Source organism: Rattus norvegicus, chromosome 6 (assembly GCF_021556685.1).
Source record: "Rattus norvegicus strain SHRSP/BbbUtx chromosome 6, alternate assembly SHRSP_T2T, whole genome shotgun sequence".
Classification (NCBI taxonomy): domain Eukaryota; kingdom Metazoa; phylum Chordata; class Mammalia; order Rodentia; family Muridae; genus Rattus; species Rattus norvegicus.
In genome coordinates this window covers 34,781,182-34,800,018 of record NC_141539.1, presented here as the reverse complement: position 1 = coordinate 34,800,018, position 18,837 = coordinate 34,781,182, and positions in this window count along the sequence as shown.

The window sequence follows — 18,837 nt, the reverse complement described above, 5'->3', positions numbered from 1 at the left end:
GATTTGCCAGAGCAAAACAAAAGACTCTGCAAAACAGAGGAGACTAAATTCATTTCTATAGCAGACAAAGACATGTTGCTGATATCTTAGTGAGAAACAGAAGCTCCAGAATTCCCATCTGAATGGGAGCTTGTGCCAGGGGAGCTGGCCAAGCACACTGGATAAAGACGCAATTTGACGCAATGTAAACAATGACCCTGAGAAATCACATTGGGTGAGACCGAGGAGCCTCCAAATGACTAGTCTGGCTTGGACTTATATAGAACCTGGAACAGCGTGAGATGCTGCAGAACTAACTACTCGTTGACTAGAAATAAAGCCGAAGTGATAGAAGGCAGAGCAAGGGACGGCTGAGAGGAAGTCTGTATCAAATGTTCCTAAGAGATTCCTCAATTCCACTGCAAATGGGACCTACACATTAAATCAGACTCCAAACTTTATAGGACTTCCATAGCCTCACGGTGATACTGATGAACTAGTAAACCCTGCCCACTTATTAGTCGGAGCATCCCCCATTCTGTTTTTTCCTGGTGAGAACTGGGGATTGAACCTAGGTCCTCAGCACATGCTAGGCAATCACTCTGCAGCCCCAGCCTCTGTCTCCTACCATTCTTGCCATTATATTACAGGGTTTGGTTGGTCGTGTTTTATTTTTGCCATTATATACAACATTGTGGAACCAGTTGGGGAATTCCTGCAAATGGACATCCCAGTAAGGAAACCACAACTTGCAACAATGGTCAGCACAACGAAGCCTCAAGTGGACCGATCAATTCACTTAATTCTCTTCCTTAAAAACATCTGAAGAAAGTCCATTCCTGTCTGGAAATGCATGCCTCACCTCAAACTAGTGTAGATCCAGGATGGGGTTGATATTCTGAAAAGAACCTTACCTCTGTCAGTCTGAGACCAAGCTACAAAAAGATGTCTAACTTATGAAGATACACACTGTGCTGGTTGGTTTTTGTCGACTTGATACAAACATATCTTGGAAGAAGGAATCTTAATTGAGAAAATGCCTTCATCCTCCATAAGTTTGGCCTCTAGGCGAGTCTACAGGAATTGTCTTGATTGAAGGCCAAGCCCACTATGGGTGGCACCACCCCTAGGAAGATGACCCTGACTTGTATAAGAATGCAAGCTAAGCAAGCTATGAGAAGTGAGCCTGTACACAGAATCTTTCATGGCACCTACTTCAGTTCTTCCCTCCAGGTTCCTGCCTCTGGGTTCCTGCCTTGAGTTCCTTCTCTGACTTTCCTTCATGATGGACTACGACTACAAGCTGAAATAAACACCACCTTCCCCAGAGTGCTTTTGCTCACAGTCTTTACCATAGCAATAGAAAACAAACCAAAGCAGAGTTCTTCAGGTCTTTGGTCCTGTCAGCTTTCTGAGATTTGATGCCAGGTCTAAAGCAGCCTCCTTCCTTCTAGAACCCACCTCCCCTTTATGTTAAAGGACTCTGACCTGTGCTGTTCTATAGTAAATAAACAAAAGCTGTATCAAATTATAAGTTTTCTAGTAATTCTCCTTTAAGAAACTAGAGTGAAGCAGATGAAATTCACTGGAGTGTATTTTGTTTAACCAGTATATTCAAAATACTACCATTTAGCATATAATCAATAGAGAAACGATTAAGATTTTTTTTCATGTAATTCTTTTCTGCTGGGTCATTGAACTCTAGCATGTACATTCTACAGGTAAGTCATATTTTAACTAAGGCTAACGACATTCTTTGTGTTCGGTGACTCCATGTTCCCACCCTCGCTGGTATCATTTGCCAAAGTGCCTCACCTGCTCCTGTGGTTTGAATCTGAAATGTCTCCCACAGGATCCTGTTTCGATTCTACGTTCCTGGATGGGGGTAGTATTTTTCAGGCTGGGGTAACTTTAGAATGGGGTGTGTAACTAGCAGAGGTAGGTCGTCAAGTGTGGACCTTTAAAAGCTATTCCCACACAGACTCTGGCCATAGCCTCTGCTTCCTGGTCTGCCAAGATGTGAGGGGCCTCTGTGATAGAGTGGTTCTCTGCCTTCCGAATTATGGACCCTCTGAACCCAGGAGCAAAAATAAACTTTTCAGTTGTTTCTGTTGGGTATTTTTGTCACAGCCACACAGAAGGAACTAACACACCTGTTTATCCAACCCGGCACATAGAAAACTGAGCCAGTCAAATCTGCCCAGAAGCCAGAGCCCATCCCCTCAGCCCAGCAAGCTGGTTCTCCTTATTTCAACTCTCCCATCAGAGCCACCAGTCCTTGTACTACTGAAACAGTTAACTATGCTCCAAAAATATCTGAGAGGATGACTTATTTCTCCAAGTGAATTTTAAAAAAAGACCGTATTTTAAATCAAAGAGTGGTCAGTAGAGAGAAGCAAGACCTTAATGGTGACCTGTTAGTGCATTTTGCACTGACCCCCAGAAGAAGCCACGCCACTTCCAGTCAGTGGAGAAGACTCCAGAAGGCAAAGAGATATGAATGGGCTTTTAGAAATGTCCAGGACATTTCTTCAAATCAAATCCATGGTGTGTATTAGGATCATACTCTGCTGTATCTAGAAGTAGGTGCTAGGTACCAGAAATGACTCAGTGACCACTATCACCACCACCCAGGGCTTGCTGAATACCCCAATTAGCACTTCTGCCTAAACCTGAAGGCAGGAACTCCCAGGAGGTATCAGGTGTTGCCACTCGAGAGAGAAAGAGAGATCAAGGCACAAGCTCCCGAAAAAAAAAATACACACACATACACACACACACACACACACACACACACACACACACACACACAGACAAACAGTCTGTAACAGGTAGGCACTGCCTGGGTGCCTTTGTAATGCCAGGCACACCACCATTCAGGGCAACAACCTATTCTTTAGTGTTCTTCAACTTCTCTCAGAACGGACAAGAACCAGCATTACAGAATGGCAGTCAACACAGCTGACAAACCCCCTGAGACGTGAGTAAACCTCGAAGTCACTGAGCCAGTTATCCACATTCCCCACAAATGTATGCTGAACCCCAGGGTCCCAAGTTAACTCCTCAATAAGTCCATCCACTACCCTCAAGGACGGTACTTTAACTGATATTTGGAATTCTGAACCTGGGCGCTCTTCTTTCTCCCTCCCCAACTAAGGGTGCCTTTGGGACTCATGGTGTGAGCACAGTTCTGTGAAACCACAGAGCACTGAGGAAACCCCCACAACCCCCTTCCTTCAGAGCTGTTGGCTAAGTCTTCACAGCAGGGAACATGAAATCCAGGTCCTAAAGGCTGCGTGGGACTTTTCCCACTCTGATGAGAGGCATATCCCAGGCAAAGGGCATGATGGATTATAACTCAATAAAGCAGAGAAATGGGTAAGCAAGATTGGACTCAACTCTAAAGGCTTCATAAGCTGCCCCAGGCTAGTTCAGAGAATACTACACTGAAGGACCCCTGGCTAGAACTGACTTCTTTTGGCACAAGTGAGAGTCAGGATGTATTTGGTTCCTCTGTCTTTCCTCTTGCAAACATCTAATTTCACTTGTTTTCCATCTAAACAAGCACACACAGGGGGGAAAAAATCCCGATTTTGACACACCCAGAACTTCCAGCCAACTCCCAAATCCGTGAGCTGTTCTTACAAACACAAGTGATTTCGACGTTTTTTTCTTCCACCAACACAGCTGTAGCACTTTTAATGTTTACAATCCTGTGTCACCCTGGGTCTGAGATGTTCTTCCAATTAAACCCTGGTTACACTTTTCTTTCCATGTGCGAAAGAATCCAATTAAAGTTAATGAAAGCAATCAGTCTGCAAGTCTCGGGGTGTTCTGCCCCATTTGTGAGTACAGGTAATAACACCACTGACCTCATGGAGAGAGAGGAGGCATCATAGTTCTCTGTAAATGAGCCAGACCTGAGCCAGCCATGGAAACCTGAAATTTAAGAGGTTGCCCTGTTCGGGGCACTCTCCCACCTCTAAGCTCAAGATTCCATTAAGTATTAACTGTGGGAATCTGCCTTCTCTGGAGCTTCAGACTCATTTGGCCGCCATATGGTTTAGGCTTAGCTGTGGCTCTCTTCCCACAAGCCTGAGATCCTAAGGCACCCCCCGTACCCTAATTTTCCAGAGGCACTTCATTGCCTTTAATTTCCTAACCAGCATCAGTGAAGCAGCTCTTATTCCGAAGCACACCCCCATTAGAGCCCCGACAGCCCCTGGGGCTGAGCTAACTGCCTTCCAGCCGTGTTCATAGGACATTTCACAGCCCTGTGCAACCTCAGTGCAGATCTGCTGGAGTTCCGTTCAGAGGGCTAGCCTGGAGTCCTCTAGGAGCCCCACATTGCAGGCTGCTTCCCTGGGACACAGCCCTTACATTGTGTAAAGCCACTGCAAGTGTTCCTGTCTCCATTCATTACCAAAGGGACTTTCTTTCCCATTTCATTCTATGCCACATTGGTCCCTCATTGCTCCGTGTGTATCCCAGTGGCTGACTCACAGTCACTTCTTGGCAGAATCATACTGCTTTGACCTCAAAGTGATTGTCCCCATGGTCTCCATTTTCTCCTATCACCACCCTTCCGTGTGAGAACCTGACCCTGGTCCCACTGGGCTTCAATGAATGACCCTGTCCCTGTTCTCAGGGAGCTCCAGCCCTAGTTGGGAAACAAAGCTGACACTTGTGAACAGTTGGAAAACCGAACAAGGCAGTAAATAATTAAGTGCTACTCAATTACATAATTGATTAATTATAACTAATTGCTACTTAAATGAACTGCTCTAGCTCACATTGATCTTCCTCAGCTCTGACCTCCTCAAGCAGCAGCCATGGTCTAAGCCACTGACTTGACCACTCAGGCTATGTCCAGAACCTACCCTAAGTCTGTCTTGAGTAAGTCTCCCCTCTCAACACCAAGACCTTTGCAACCTGAGGACAGACCTTGAGTTCATGCTTCTCTATTTGCCCTGACAGAATTGGTCCATTCAAAGCCTAAGATTCTCTGTAACAGGCACTGCTGATAAACATCAGAAACATGGATCAGGGTTCATGTAGCCAATATGTCAAGCTTCACATGCCTAAAAGTATAGAGTCCCACAATTCTATCAGTCTTGCTGCATACCTTAGCCACTTGGCACATGCCCTGACTGTGGGATTCCCTGGGGAAAGCCCTGTATGAGTTCTCCTGTCTCTGTATTATTAAGTCACCAGCTACATGTTACTAGTCACACTGGCCTGCTGGGGTCTGTACTGAGGCCTCTGGTTAACAGTTCACCAAAGGCCTTCCCTTCATTCATGCTTTGTTGGTTAGATGGTAAGAAAGGAAAAAGGAACTGGAGCTAACCCACTCACGTAGGCCTACAACTCTCCCAGTTCACACTAGGCTCTGAGCAACCTGAGACATACCTATTCATCATTATTTTAATTTCATAGTTATGTGTCCTCCCCCTTCTCCTTCTTTTCCTACTCCCCTCTCCCCACAAATAACTGTCTTGTTATGTAATTCTAGATGTCCTGGAACTCACTATGAGGACCAGGCTGACTTCAAACTCACAGAGATCTGCCTGCCTCTGCCTCTTGAGTGCTTGGATTAAAGGTGTATACCACTATGCCCAGTGTCATGCCCAGGGTCTTGTATGTTTTCATATGGTCTTTTTTCCTCCACTGACCTCTGCTGAGAAAGACACCAGTCATATTGATTTAGGACCAGCCTATCCATGGGACAGCACTTCACGTTAATTATCTTTTCAAAGGCCTTATCTCCAAGCATAGTCACATCCTGAGAACCTGGGGATTAAAACTTCAATAGACGAATTTGGGGAGATGCACAATTCAGTCCCTAACAACAGGTAGTCATGGTGCTTAATGAATGTGTAGGATGTAGATGGGAAGATGGATGGATGGATGGGAAATGGATGGATAGGTGGATGAATGGATAGATGAGTAGATGGGTGAATTGTTGGATGTGTAAATGGGTTGTGGGTGGATAGGTGGATGGGTGGATAGCAGATAAAAGAGTGTTAAATAAGGGGATGCTGGGGACAGAGCAGAAAGTCAGATGAACAAGTTGAATGATGTGAACCAATGCTGCGACCTTCACACCTAGCCAAATTCTTTCCTTTATTCTTAGGAAAGGCCTAATTTTAAGAACATAAAAAATTTTTATTCCTCCATAGGAGGATACCATGGTAGTTCACACAAGGAAAGGCAATGACAATGGATGTGACTGAGACAATCATGCACACAGGATGCTATCATCCCCATTGCTCCTTAGGAATAGCTTTGCTCTCTTTGCAGGAGAGAGCAGAGGAACTAGGTAGGCCCAGAGGATCATGGGGGTGTCACATACGTAAGAGGCTTGCATGTGAGTGCCTCTGCAGACCTGGTTTCCATATGACACCTGGAAATTCTTTCTAACTCAATAATAAGAACTGAGTTTGTAAATAACCAGCATCAGAAATGGAGACAAAGGCCTTGGAACGAGGCCCCCTTTCCTCTTCATGTTCAGCTAAATCATTCCTGTGGCTGAACGTGACACACTCCCAGTGGCAGGAGAGGCCGTAATTACGGTGGGGCTGAGAGAGCACTCAGGGTCAGCAAAACAAAGAGGAGGAAATTGCTGCACAGATTGGCTCAAATATCAGACTCAACGAAGAAGAAAACACAATTTGTTCATTTGGAAAATGACTCCAGTGACGTGCGTGCCCCGTGTGTAGTTGGAATTCAGAGCATAACAGCGTGAAGGCCCTACGGGGCAGGGGTTCCTCTGGAGAGAAAAGACTGCATGCTGCTAGTAGGCCAGAGGCCATTTTGGTGGGCTGAGCAATGGGCAGCAGATTGGACCCTCTGTTGCATGTGGAAGTTGCTGCATTCATGAGCCACAAGTCAGCCAGGAACAGACCTCTCTGAGGCCAGTGACTGCCATGTCTGGCTTGAGTTTGAAGAACAGGTAATCTTGTGTACACACAGCACAATGTAGATGGATGGCAAAGCCTGGGACACTTGAAAGGAGAACCACAGAGACACCGAAATACACATATAGCTCCCTTACAGCTGAGATCATCCTGGGAACATTTCCTGTGTCTTTCCTCTCCACTTTCTGTTTCAAACCATAGAGCACTGTAAACGTGTGATGACTCAATAGGAAGGGACAGAGGCAGGGAAGTTATAGGTAGAGAGTACTGGAAGCTCTCGATCATCATAACAAGAGACTGCTTTGGGGAAGGTGAGCATTTATTTACCTAAGATGGGCCAGGTTTGTACATACAGCCTTAACTAAAACTAAACATCCAAAAATCCCCATTTGAATAATAACTCAAGCATGTATTCTAATTGTCTGGGTTATTTATGGACACATGTCCCTCTTCCATGCCTTTTTTGCCATGACACTTATGATGGGGCCTAAGCTCTGCCTAGATGAGACACTGTGGATCACACGATGCTAGAGAGACTTCTCCTCAGGAATTATGAATATAGGGCTAATGTGTGGATATCAAAATGACAACCCTAGTTTTTCTGTTAGAACCAATGAGTCACACTATACACAGTTTGATGTGTCACGTGGGTCTGTGAGTCCACAGAACAAGGCACCTAAGCTTGGCTGAGTTCTTACTTGAGTCCCACTCCCAACTTCTCCCGTTCTAAGAACCTATACATTTAAGCACTATCACCAAATATCTGAAGGTCTCTGCTTTAATGTGCTGCCTGGACTCTGACTTCCTGGAACTACCCTGAGACACAGAGACAAGTATCTATTTTCAAAGCTTGCCTGGAGTTTCTATTCTCACCAGAGGCTGGCCAACAGACAGCAAATAAAGGGTTGTTTTGTGAATGAAGTGGTCTGGGTTGGGACTTGAAGAATTAAGAATGTTTTAGGTCTGTGAGGGGGTTGCAGCAAGCAAGACAAGCAGAGTGGAGTAGCACTGATGTGTGAAACCCAGACAACCATGACTAGGCTGAGAGAGGGCACAGAGGGTCCATGGGAGCCAAGCCCCCAACACATCGTGAAGGTCCAGGATGCTTGGCACTCGCTCTCCTTCTCCCTTGGATCCTGCCATCTGCATTAGTCCATGTAATGACATCGCTTGCAATTTAATTGACTCTTAAACATAATGCTGCTATTGTGGACAGTTTAGTTTTAGCTAATTAATTCTTTGAAAATTGAAATAAAGAGAAAAGATGGAAATTCTTGCAACGGTTCAGGGAAATGGAATGATCTCATAATCTGCACAAACCTAAGACCTGTGTGGTCACCTCCCAGGAGATTCTGGCTAGATGGTTCAGGGAATAGGTGAGGTGTTCTTATTGCCTGGGGAAGCTTGGACGAACCTGCTCCAGGCATCTCCCATTCTTCCCTCTCGCATGCCTTTGCAGTGTCCACTGTTTTCATACTTATACAAGAACTGTCTGCTTAGTTTAACGGTCTTTCACATTCCACAGTGTATTCAAGCTCTTCCAGTCTTATTCATGTAAAGGGTGCCCAAAACATCAAAGAGTAAGTTAGATAAAGAGAACCAGTATTCCTTTAGGCAACCTGGAGAAGTCATAGACCATAGGTAATACCTACCATGTGCCAGATAGAAAGCAAATAGGAAGTATTTTTTAATCCAAGCAGCTATTTAAATGATAAACAGTAAATACACATGAAATTATACCAACTAACTGTATTACCAGCAGTCAATTGCTATAGAATAAACATTCTTATTTCCAGGGTGTTCTAATATATTCAAAGACATGGAGAATGGCACCAGAAGAATTTATCACTGACATTTGCTAAATTAGATATTCTCGAGGTTTGCCTGTATAGATGACAACATTTTTAGCACTTCAAGGTCCTTGGAAGAAAAAGTCTGTATAAAAATTCAGGGCAGTATTGTTATCGTGAGCACTTGAAAATTGACTATGATTGTTACAGCAGTTTTAAAATCAAAGAGACCTAAAAGGAAGGGGGGAAATTATACATGTGCTCTAGGTTTGAATTTTTATACATGAGATTTAAAGCATAATATTGTGATGTTTGTTTCAGATGAATTTGTTTTCACTAGTCGTCTCTTCTGAGCCAAAGTCAATGCATAGATTAGCAGACCCACAGGCAAAATAATCTCCATTAACAACCCACCAATTAGCCATGGCATCATGTTTGACAGTTCGGCTCTCAACCTGTTCAACCATGCATTCCACTTTGGCTGCTGTCCTAATTAATGACTAATCTATAAAAGGGGGATAATAATACGTACCTCGCCCATGCCACATGCATAATGATAAGGATCGAACCAGATCACACACACAGCACCTGGCACCGTAGGTGCCTGGTAAATGTTTGGAGTTCTTGTTCCTCCCACTCCTAGAGAGCCTGTACACGTTCGTTTCTCCTTAGTGTTATATTTCCCAGACAACCGAGAAATAAATAATAGCAAACCTAAAGGGTTCTTTTATATGATTCTATCTCCTTCTGTGGACATCATTTAAAGGAACCAAAAGTGAGATCCCAGGTACTCATTTAACACTGTGGATAGCAGGCCCCTGTTGCCACTGGATTAAAACCAAACTTCCAATGTCACCACGTCTCACCCCTATCCCAGAGGACAATCAAAATGGAAAGCTGAGAAAGGGCTGAGGTTCAGATGCTTTTAAAACTTTTCATGGGAAACGTATTATTAATCCTGTATCCTTGTTTCTGCCACTGCATTAGAGTCTCAATCTCCACTTTAAGGAAGCTAGAACAACCATATGGTCACCTACATCATTTTAAGTATAACCCCAAAGGAACCAGAGATGCTTTAACACCCATGTGTACCATGGCACTGGGCTCCAACTGCATAGGTAGCAATGAATAGCCTAGTAAGAGCACCAGTGGAAGGGGAAGCCCTGGGTCCTGCCAAGACTGAACCCCCCAGTGAACATGATTGTTGGGGGGAGGGCGGTAATGGGGGGAGGATGGGGAGGGGAACAACCATACAGAAGGGGAGGGGGAGGGGCTAGGGGGATGTTGGCCTGGAAACTGGGAAGGGGAATAACAATCGAAATGTAAATAAGAAATACTCAAGTTAATAAAGATGAAAAAAGAAAAAGAATAGCTAGTTTATAGAATTGATCTAGTGCTTGTGTTGGTCAATCTACACTGTTAGCTTGATAGAACTTAGAACATGTCTCTGGATATGCCCATGAGGGAGTTTCCAGAAAGGTTTAATTGGTCAGAGAAGACCCACTTCACTTTGAATGTAGGCAGCCTTATCCCATTGGCTAGGGTCCCAGGCTGAACGAACAGAAGAAAGTGAACTAGCGGGTACCAGAGTGCAACTGTCTCTGCCTCCAGAGTGTAGTTTACAATGTGTCCTGACACCTTACACTCCTACTCTCTACCTTCCCTGCCATGACAAACTGTACCCTCTCCTAAACTGCAAATCAAACCAAGCCCTTTCTCCTTTAAGTTGCTTCTTGTCAGGTATGAGGTCAGAGCAATGGAATAAATTCAGTGCCCAAGGGATTGGGGATTTGGCTCAGCGGTAGAGCACTTGCCTAGCGAGCTCAAGGCCCTGGGTTCGGTCCCCAACTCCGAAAAAAAGAAAAAAAAGAAAAAAAATCCAGTGCCCAAGGAATAAATAAAGAAAACCTGGGGTGCAGCTGTAAGAAAGACTAAGACTGTCATTCGCATAAAAATGGATAAGCTTGAAAAACACTACAGGAAGTGAAATAAAGCAGGCTCTGCGGTACAACTAGGATGTTTTGTTTTGTGGGCAGAGTCTAGATTTAAAAACAAAACAACAATGAAAGAAAGTTGGAGATAGAGTATTTAGAAAGAAATAGAAGACACAGAGAGGGTGAAGATGGAGGAGGGCTTGGAGGTGTGATTAAAGTATATTATCCACATCTAGCATCAAGAAACTCCTCATTTTATATAAAGAATATTTGATAACTAACTTTGCAAATAACATGCCACCTTCCCCTACCCTCACCAGCAGACTTGGGATTCCTGGTCACCTGTTCCCCAGTCTTTCTCTCTTCTAGCTTTTTCAGTGACCTCTCAGCTACACTTCTCCCTCTATAAATTCTGTTTGCTAAAGCCGTGAACATGTAATTAAATAGGCAACAAGCTCCAGAATTCACAACCAATATATTTATTCGAGCAAGGCCATGGCTTACCTTTGTTTAAAACCTTCCCTGGGCATGGCCTTAGACAAATCTCAAGAGTCTTTAGCTGAAACAATGCAATATTACCGGAAGATGCTAGTGGCACCCTGATTTGGACGCTGAGCATTATATGAGTAGCTCAAGTGAAGCCAGATCTCAGAAATAAAAGGCTTCACCAGACCTACTCCATTCAGACACAGGTGGCCCTTCCTCAGTGCCACATATAGATGTGAGACTAAGCAGGAAATGTGCAGTTTTAGGCAATGACTCAACCCTGCAATGATCAACATCGGCTGTGAAGAAGAACAAACTATAATTTGCAAGCCTGCCATTAACCATCAATTAAAACCTTCACCCTTGGTCCTATTTATGGATTTTTCCATAACTTTTGCTGTATGAATATGCAGGTACATGCATGAATGCACACACAGTTATATTAACTAATACTTTATGGGCACATAGGACAAAATTACATATCATTTTTCAACATATATAACACCCCATATAAATCACAGACATGGCCTTGAAATGTCTGGGAATGAGACATATCACAATGAAATCATATCCATCAAAGACCCATTTCCAATATAATAGAAGGACACATGAGAATTTGAATCACAAGTTAATGTTCTGATCTGTGGGTAATTCCTAACCACAATTTAAGTTTAACCAACCCCATAACTTTTTTGGCTTCCTTCGGCAGAGGACCCACAATGCATAAAAGTAAAGTGTCTCATCCTGGTTTCTCTCCTCTAGGGTATCCTTTTATGTGAGGAGACATTACATGCTCAGACCCATGAAAAGAAATTAGATTTCTCTGATCGTTTTTATGGGTTGAGGCCATACATGCATCCTGGGAGGCCAAATTCTCTCCTAGCAGACACTTGGGTGCTGGCTGTTTACCACAGCTGACCCCATCATCTCTCAAGCAGTATTATCACACAAGTTGACCAGGCATGGAATATAAAATTTTCTATGTGTTCTACATACCCAGATCAGAGTATGTTTTTATGAACTCCCATTTCTAAAGCAGATCTTCCATTTGAAAACTAACCACAAAAACCAGATACTTATCACCGAACCCTCCTCTGGATTCTCAGCCTGTTAGCAGTATCATGCTGTGCAACTCAACACCCTTTGGCAATGTTAACTGACCCTCCCATGAAATATTAGTAGAAAAACCAGATTCTCAGTTCAAGTTTGAGTCATGAGTTTTGTGCCCGAGAGTCCCTTTGCAGCAAACACATCTTGTATTACACTAGGCAGGATCCCAGGAGTTTGCTGTGGCCCTGCTCTCTAGATGGCACACTGATGTCTTCCACTCCTGTGCTAATGCCAATCTCTCCTCTCATCAGTACACACTCAGAACACTAATGTGCCAAAGTGATTTTCAGCACGGACTCTTTTTCTGCTCTCTCTGACTTCCCGCTCCCTTTGACAAGCAACCCACATTAAAACTATACATGTTAAGCATTTTTTTAAAATCTATAGCTTCGCTACAGCCTTTTAAATAGAAGCCCGAACAACAAACATGAGTAACCCTCTGCCTTGCAAAGCCCTCTGTATTTTACACGACACTCACAGATATTACTCTCCTCTGATCAACTGAGTACACATGAGGCTTATTTGCTCAGAGAGTACGGCATGGGAAAGGTAGAGAAAGCAGATGAACAAAAGAAACCTTCAGTTATTAAAAAAAAAGATTTTAAAATACGAATGGATCTTCACAAAACCATACTTTTTATTTGTGGGTCTAGGTTGACGTGAGAAAGCCTCAGGCCACTTCCTCAACGTGATACACTTTAAGAGCTCAAGGCTTGAAAGATGATCTATCTGTGGGTATAAGAACTTAGGGAACCAATTATTTCTGTGTGCATTGAGGAGAAAAATAGGTTTAGGTCCTCCCTATGAATTAGTCAGCCACAGGTTTGGGGCTGAGTTAAAAGTACCAGGCATGAGCTCTAACGTAAGGAGAAGGCTTTAAATCCAATCAAAAAGTGGTTGGTTACTCCCATAATACGATACCACTACTGCACTTATAGGCATATCTTGCTAGGTCGGTTATTATTGTAGGTCCCAAGGCTACCAGTCGAGTAAGACTATTCATTACTTTTGTCCTCTGGTAGCATGCCTAGAGCCTTCAAGCACTATAATCGCTAAGGGCTTCCAGGTTGGTATGAGCTTAATTTCTCTATGTCCTATGACTCAGGTAGCAACTGAGTTGTAGAGGCTAAGCAAAAACAATAGCATAGCCTAAAATGTTGGGGGAGGGGCTCACAAGAGGTAACTTGGCACAGGTGTTTTTTATTGATAAACTATAGTGTCTAGGAAAAGCATTGTCCCTGTTACAGCATTAATTCTTTTGAACTCCTTTTGTACATGTGTTGCATGTATTTTAGGAAGTTTCTACTGTAATGTTTCCATGTGGATTTTTCAAGTGTTTTTACCCAGCCCTCCTACACCCACCCCGTTTAACCCCTCTGCTTCATTTCATCTTCCAACATTCATCTAAGAAGCTTCTTCTTGCAATAAATGGAGATTAATGCAGAGATAGATGACTGAGAAGTTGGAAGAGAGTAAGAGACCATGGAGTGTTCACACTCTCTCACCCCAGACGCTCAAGAATTGCTGCAGAAGAAGGGGTAGAAAGATTTTAAGAACCTGAGGTAATGGGATCGGCACTCAAACAGTGTTCAATCAAATATTTGATGTTTGACAGGGCCATTGTACGCATAAACTCAGAGAGACCCTGTCTTCTTGTTCAACACCTAAAAGATCAAATCAGCAAAAGACACTGCATGAAATAAAGTGGACTCATGAAGATCCGTCTCTAGCTGTGGGAGTATGGACAATTCATGACTGCTAGCAAAGTGAGACTCAATTTTCTCTAAGGGTGTCATGCTCCAATAGACCACTATACATCTATGCACATACAAACAGCATTAAATGGACTCAATGGGTTTAAAACAAAGTAGGTAATGTAAGGCGAAAAGGTGGTAGGGAATAGAGAAGGAATTGGGGGAAGGATTTGTTCAAAACGTATTATATGCATGTATGGATTCTCTATCAAAAAGTTTCTAAAGAACTGGAGGCTGAGCACCTATCTGAAACGAGTAATCTCAAACCTCTTCTGGGATCCGTCCTTGGACTTTTGAGAGTTACTGACATTGGAGTTTTCAAACAGAAAACTCTCAAAGATTCCCACAGATCCTGCAATTCCTCTGGGAAGGCAAGACAAAGGTTTCGTATTGAGATAGACACTTGAGACTTATCACAGATCTGGAATCCAAGGCAAAGGCCACTGAAGTCATTCGTCCCTCTTCTGACCCATTGGACTGGTGAGAGCTCATGGTTTGGGAGGACAAGGTATCATCTTAAGCTTATAATATCAGCAGAGGTTATGATACCCAAACCATTACCCTCTAACCCTAGATGTGTCAGGTCTGCATGTCGTTCTAACATCTCCCCCTTAGCCGCATGCACATATTACTTAAAAAGCTATAATATGGCTCTACACTTGTGTGTCCTTTTTTAAATGTTCTTTGTTGTATTGTTCTTCCACATGTCTACAGCTCCATGTCACAAGGTTTTCAATCTTTTATAATTTTTCTGGTGTGAGTAGTGGTTATATTATCCTTAGTTTATAAAACAAACAAACTCCCTAGTGACTAACAAGCCATTTCACTAGGGAAGAGCTACTTTGGCCACAAATGGGAAGCATGACCTGATTTGTTAGGTAAAGGCTAGGATGCTGGAGGCACTATTGATCAGAGAAACAGCCCCAAGAAGCCAGAGCTAACCATTGCAACAGCTCAAAGATCCAAAGGTGACTCCATGCTGGAGGGAGAGAGAGACACTGTATCTGGTTCATGGTCATTTGTCTATTCCCTGACTGCTGAGGATAGTTATTTAGGTCCTATGGTTACAATTTGTTATTTATTTCTTTTACTTATGATATAAAATGAGTTTCTTTATGAGACTTTGATACTTGTTTATTATTGTTTGTTTTTTGCCTCATTGGCCTTCTCTTATCCCCTTGAACCATTTCTATTGGTCCTCTTCCTCCTCCCCTTTGATTTACACACACACACACACACACACACACACACACACTCACTCACACACACACACACACACACACACACACACACATACACACAAATTTAAAAAGAAGTTAGCAACATAAATGAGAAATCCAGCAAGAAAATTGAAATGTTTGAAAATTAAAAATGGTCACAACAACAACAAAGAATTTCTGGAAAGAAAAAAGCTCAATAAATCAAATTAAAACATAATGGACCACAATGTATCACCAGTAGACCACACCAAGTAGAAGGTTAACCACAGATTTCCAGATCTCTAGGAATGATTAGGAGGCTAAGGCTAGGAATCTGTGGAGTAAATGGCACTTAGATAAAAACAAAAGGTTATAAAGCCTATTTAATAAAATTAGAGCAGAAGAGTCCCCAAAGCCTGAAAAATAAAAGGACTAGAAAAGTCTGTAAGAAATAGATAAGTTATTAGGCACGTATGACCCATCAAATTCAAAGCAAGAGGACATTAGACACCTTAAATGGGAGTATAATGAACAATAATTTTTTAAAACTTACATATACATATAATGAACAAGAAGTAGTAAAACAATTCTCCCAGTAAAGCAAAGCCCAGAGTGACATGGACTCACTGCCAAAGTCCACCAGACCCTTACAGAAGAACTAACACTACTGCTCCTCAAACAATTTCATATAATAGGTAAATCTACTAACAAACTCATTCTATGAAGCCAGTATTTCTATGATATCAAAAATTGATAAGAAGACAACAACAAAAACAAAGAAAATCATGATAGCCATAGATGTGAAATTCTCAATAAATGCTTGCCAAGTAAACTCAGTAACACATTGAAAATCCCACACACCACAATCGAAGTTGATTTCATTCCAAGAACACAACAATTTCCAACACACACAAATCAATGTAGTATATTATGGCACATGGGAAGATTCAGGGACAGAAGTCACACAATCGGCGCAGAAAATGCCACTGCCAAAGTTCCATATTGCCTCATGATAAAAATGCTCTGAGGGTAGTAGAGATTATAGAAACATATGTCAGCATAATAACGACTACATGCAATAAACTCCAAGTTGTAATAACATATATCAGCATAATAAAGACTACATACCATAAACTTCAAATTATAGCAACATCTATCAGACTATATACAATAAACTTCAAGCCAACATACATTAAATTGAGAAGTGGTAGCATTTGCTCTAAAAATCAGGAACAAGACAAAGGTGTCTACTCTCTCTGTCTGCACTCAACATACTATTTGAAGTCTTAGCCAGAGTAATAAGATAAGGAAAAAAAGAAAAAGAAAAAACAAGACAGATACGAATAGGAAAAGAAATCAAATCAACCCTACTTACAGATTCTATACTTAAAATGCCCTAAAGACTCTTGGATCTGATAAATGTATTCAACAAAGTAGCTGGAGACTACATCAACCAAAAAAGTAGCAGCTTTTCTATATACTAAAAATGAACATGCTGAGAAAGAAATCAGAAAAACAATCCCACACACAATAGCTTCAAAATATTCCTAGGAATAAACCTAAACAAGGAGATTAAAGATCCCTACAGTAGAAATTTGAAAACACTGAAGAGAGAAATTGAAATAAACACTAGTAGGTGGAAAAAACATCTCACATTTATGTATCAACAGAAGTAATGTTGTGAAACTAGCTACATGGTCACAGCGACCTACAGATTCAATGCAATACACATCAGAATCCCAAAGACAGCCTTGCAGAACTGGAAAAACAGTCCAAAAATTCACATGAAAGTAAAAACACCAACTAGCCTAAGCGGTTCCCAAGAAAAGGAGCAAAACTGGCGCTATCACAGCGCCTGATTTCAGATAATACTACAAGGCAGCATGGTGAGAGCATGAAAACAGACATGAGCCTTCGAGGTAGACCAGAAGACCTTGAAATAAACCCGCACTGATGCCAACCACCTGATTTTTTTTCACAATGGTACCAAAAGATGCACTCACTAAAATAAGACAGCGTCTTCAATGAATGTTGCTAGGAAACAGAACATCCATATGTAGAAGAAAAGACATTAGACCCCTTTCTCTCATCCAGTGCAGATGTCAATGTGCAAACCTTAATATAAGACCTGAAACTCTGAAACTGCTGGAGGAAACCATAGGGATGATGCAGCAAGAACTTACTGGGAAGAAAATTATTTGAGCATTGACTAATGGTGTCGTATGAGAGCAAAAGTGTCTGTAACCAAGTAAATAATTGCCAGCATGAAGAGGCAGCTCAGGGAAGGAGACAATTGTTGCCAGCTATATACACCTAGCAGGGGACTAATGTCAACAATATATAAAGAATCAAAAACCTGAATACTAATTCAAATCACCCAACTGATAAATAAACAAATCAATTGGAAATACAGTTCTCAAAAAAAATAGAAATTATAGCTGGTCACTCAGGAGGCAGAAGCAGACAGATCTCTGAGTTCAAGGCCAGCCTAGTCTATAGATCAGGAGGCAAGGCAGCTAGCACTACGCAGAGAAACCCTGTCTTGAAAAACAAAACACAAAACAACAACAAAATGTTCTCTGATCCCCATACATGCAAGCACACACATGCTATAGTTTTTTTTAATTGCCAAATAAAAAAGAAATATGAAAAAGTGTGCACTATCTTTAGCAATCAGGGAAATACACATAAAGACAACACTGAAACTATATCTTACTTCAGTCAGAATGTTTACCATCAATAATAAAAAAAAAAAACTCATGAGAATGTTCAGGAAGAGGAACACTATTCACTGCTGATGGCTATGTAAACAGCTACAATAGAAATAAACCTGGGTGTTTGAAAAAAAAACCTAAAAACAAAAATCCTGTGTGATGTAATTGTACTACCTCTAGGCATGTATTGGTAAAAATGCAAGTAAACAGTCCACAGAAAAACCAGCACATCCATTTTTACTGAGGCACCATTTACAATAGTTAAAATGAAGTCTACAAATTATTAAATATTCAGTAGGAGGGAAGAAGTCACAGCAAGTGACCTGAGTGTTGGTGTTTGCATGTGGCACATGGTACCCAGGGGTCTCAAACATTTGGGGCCACACAGCATAGTTTGAGCTTAGGGCTTTCAGTTCTCATAGCTGTCCTTAAATGATGGCATCTGATTCTGATCACCTAGGATAGAGCTACTGATCACCTAGATGCCCATTGGCAGATGATGACAGGGGAACAAAGTGTGAGGCATACATGCAATTGGTTTTATTTAGCCACAAATAAATATGAAATTATTCCATTTGCAGAAAAATTGATAGAACTAAAAAAAAATCTTCATGTTAAACAGAATAAACCAGACTCAGAAAGATAATTATCTTTTTTCTTTCATATATGGAATCTAGATTTATGTATATATAAAAAAGGAACCCAGAGACCAGACATAAACAATTATCACCTTGCTTTCTTTCATACATGGAATCTAGGTTGTGTATAATAAAGGGAACTGTGTGTGTGTGTGTGTGTGTGTGTGTGTGTGTGTGTGTGTGTGTGTGTAAGAGAGAGAGAGAGAGAGAGAGAGAGAGAGAGAGAGAGAGAGAGAGGCAGACAGACAGAGAGACAGAGAGACAGAGGCAAAGGCAGAAACAGGGACAGATAACTTCTTTATGTCCAAATTCTAAG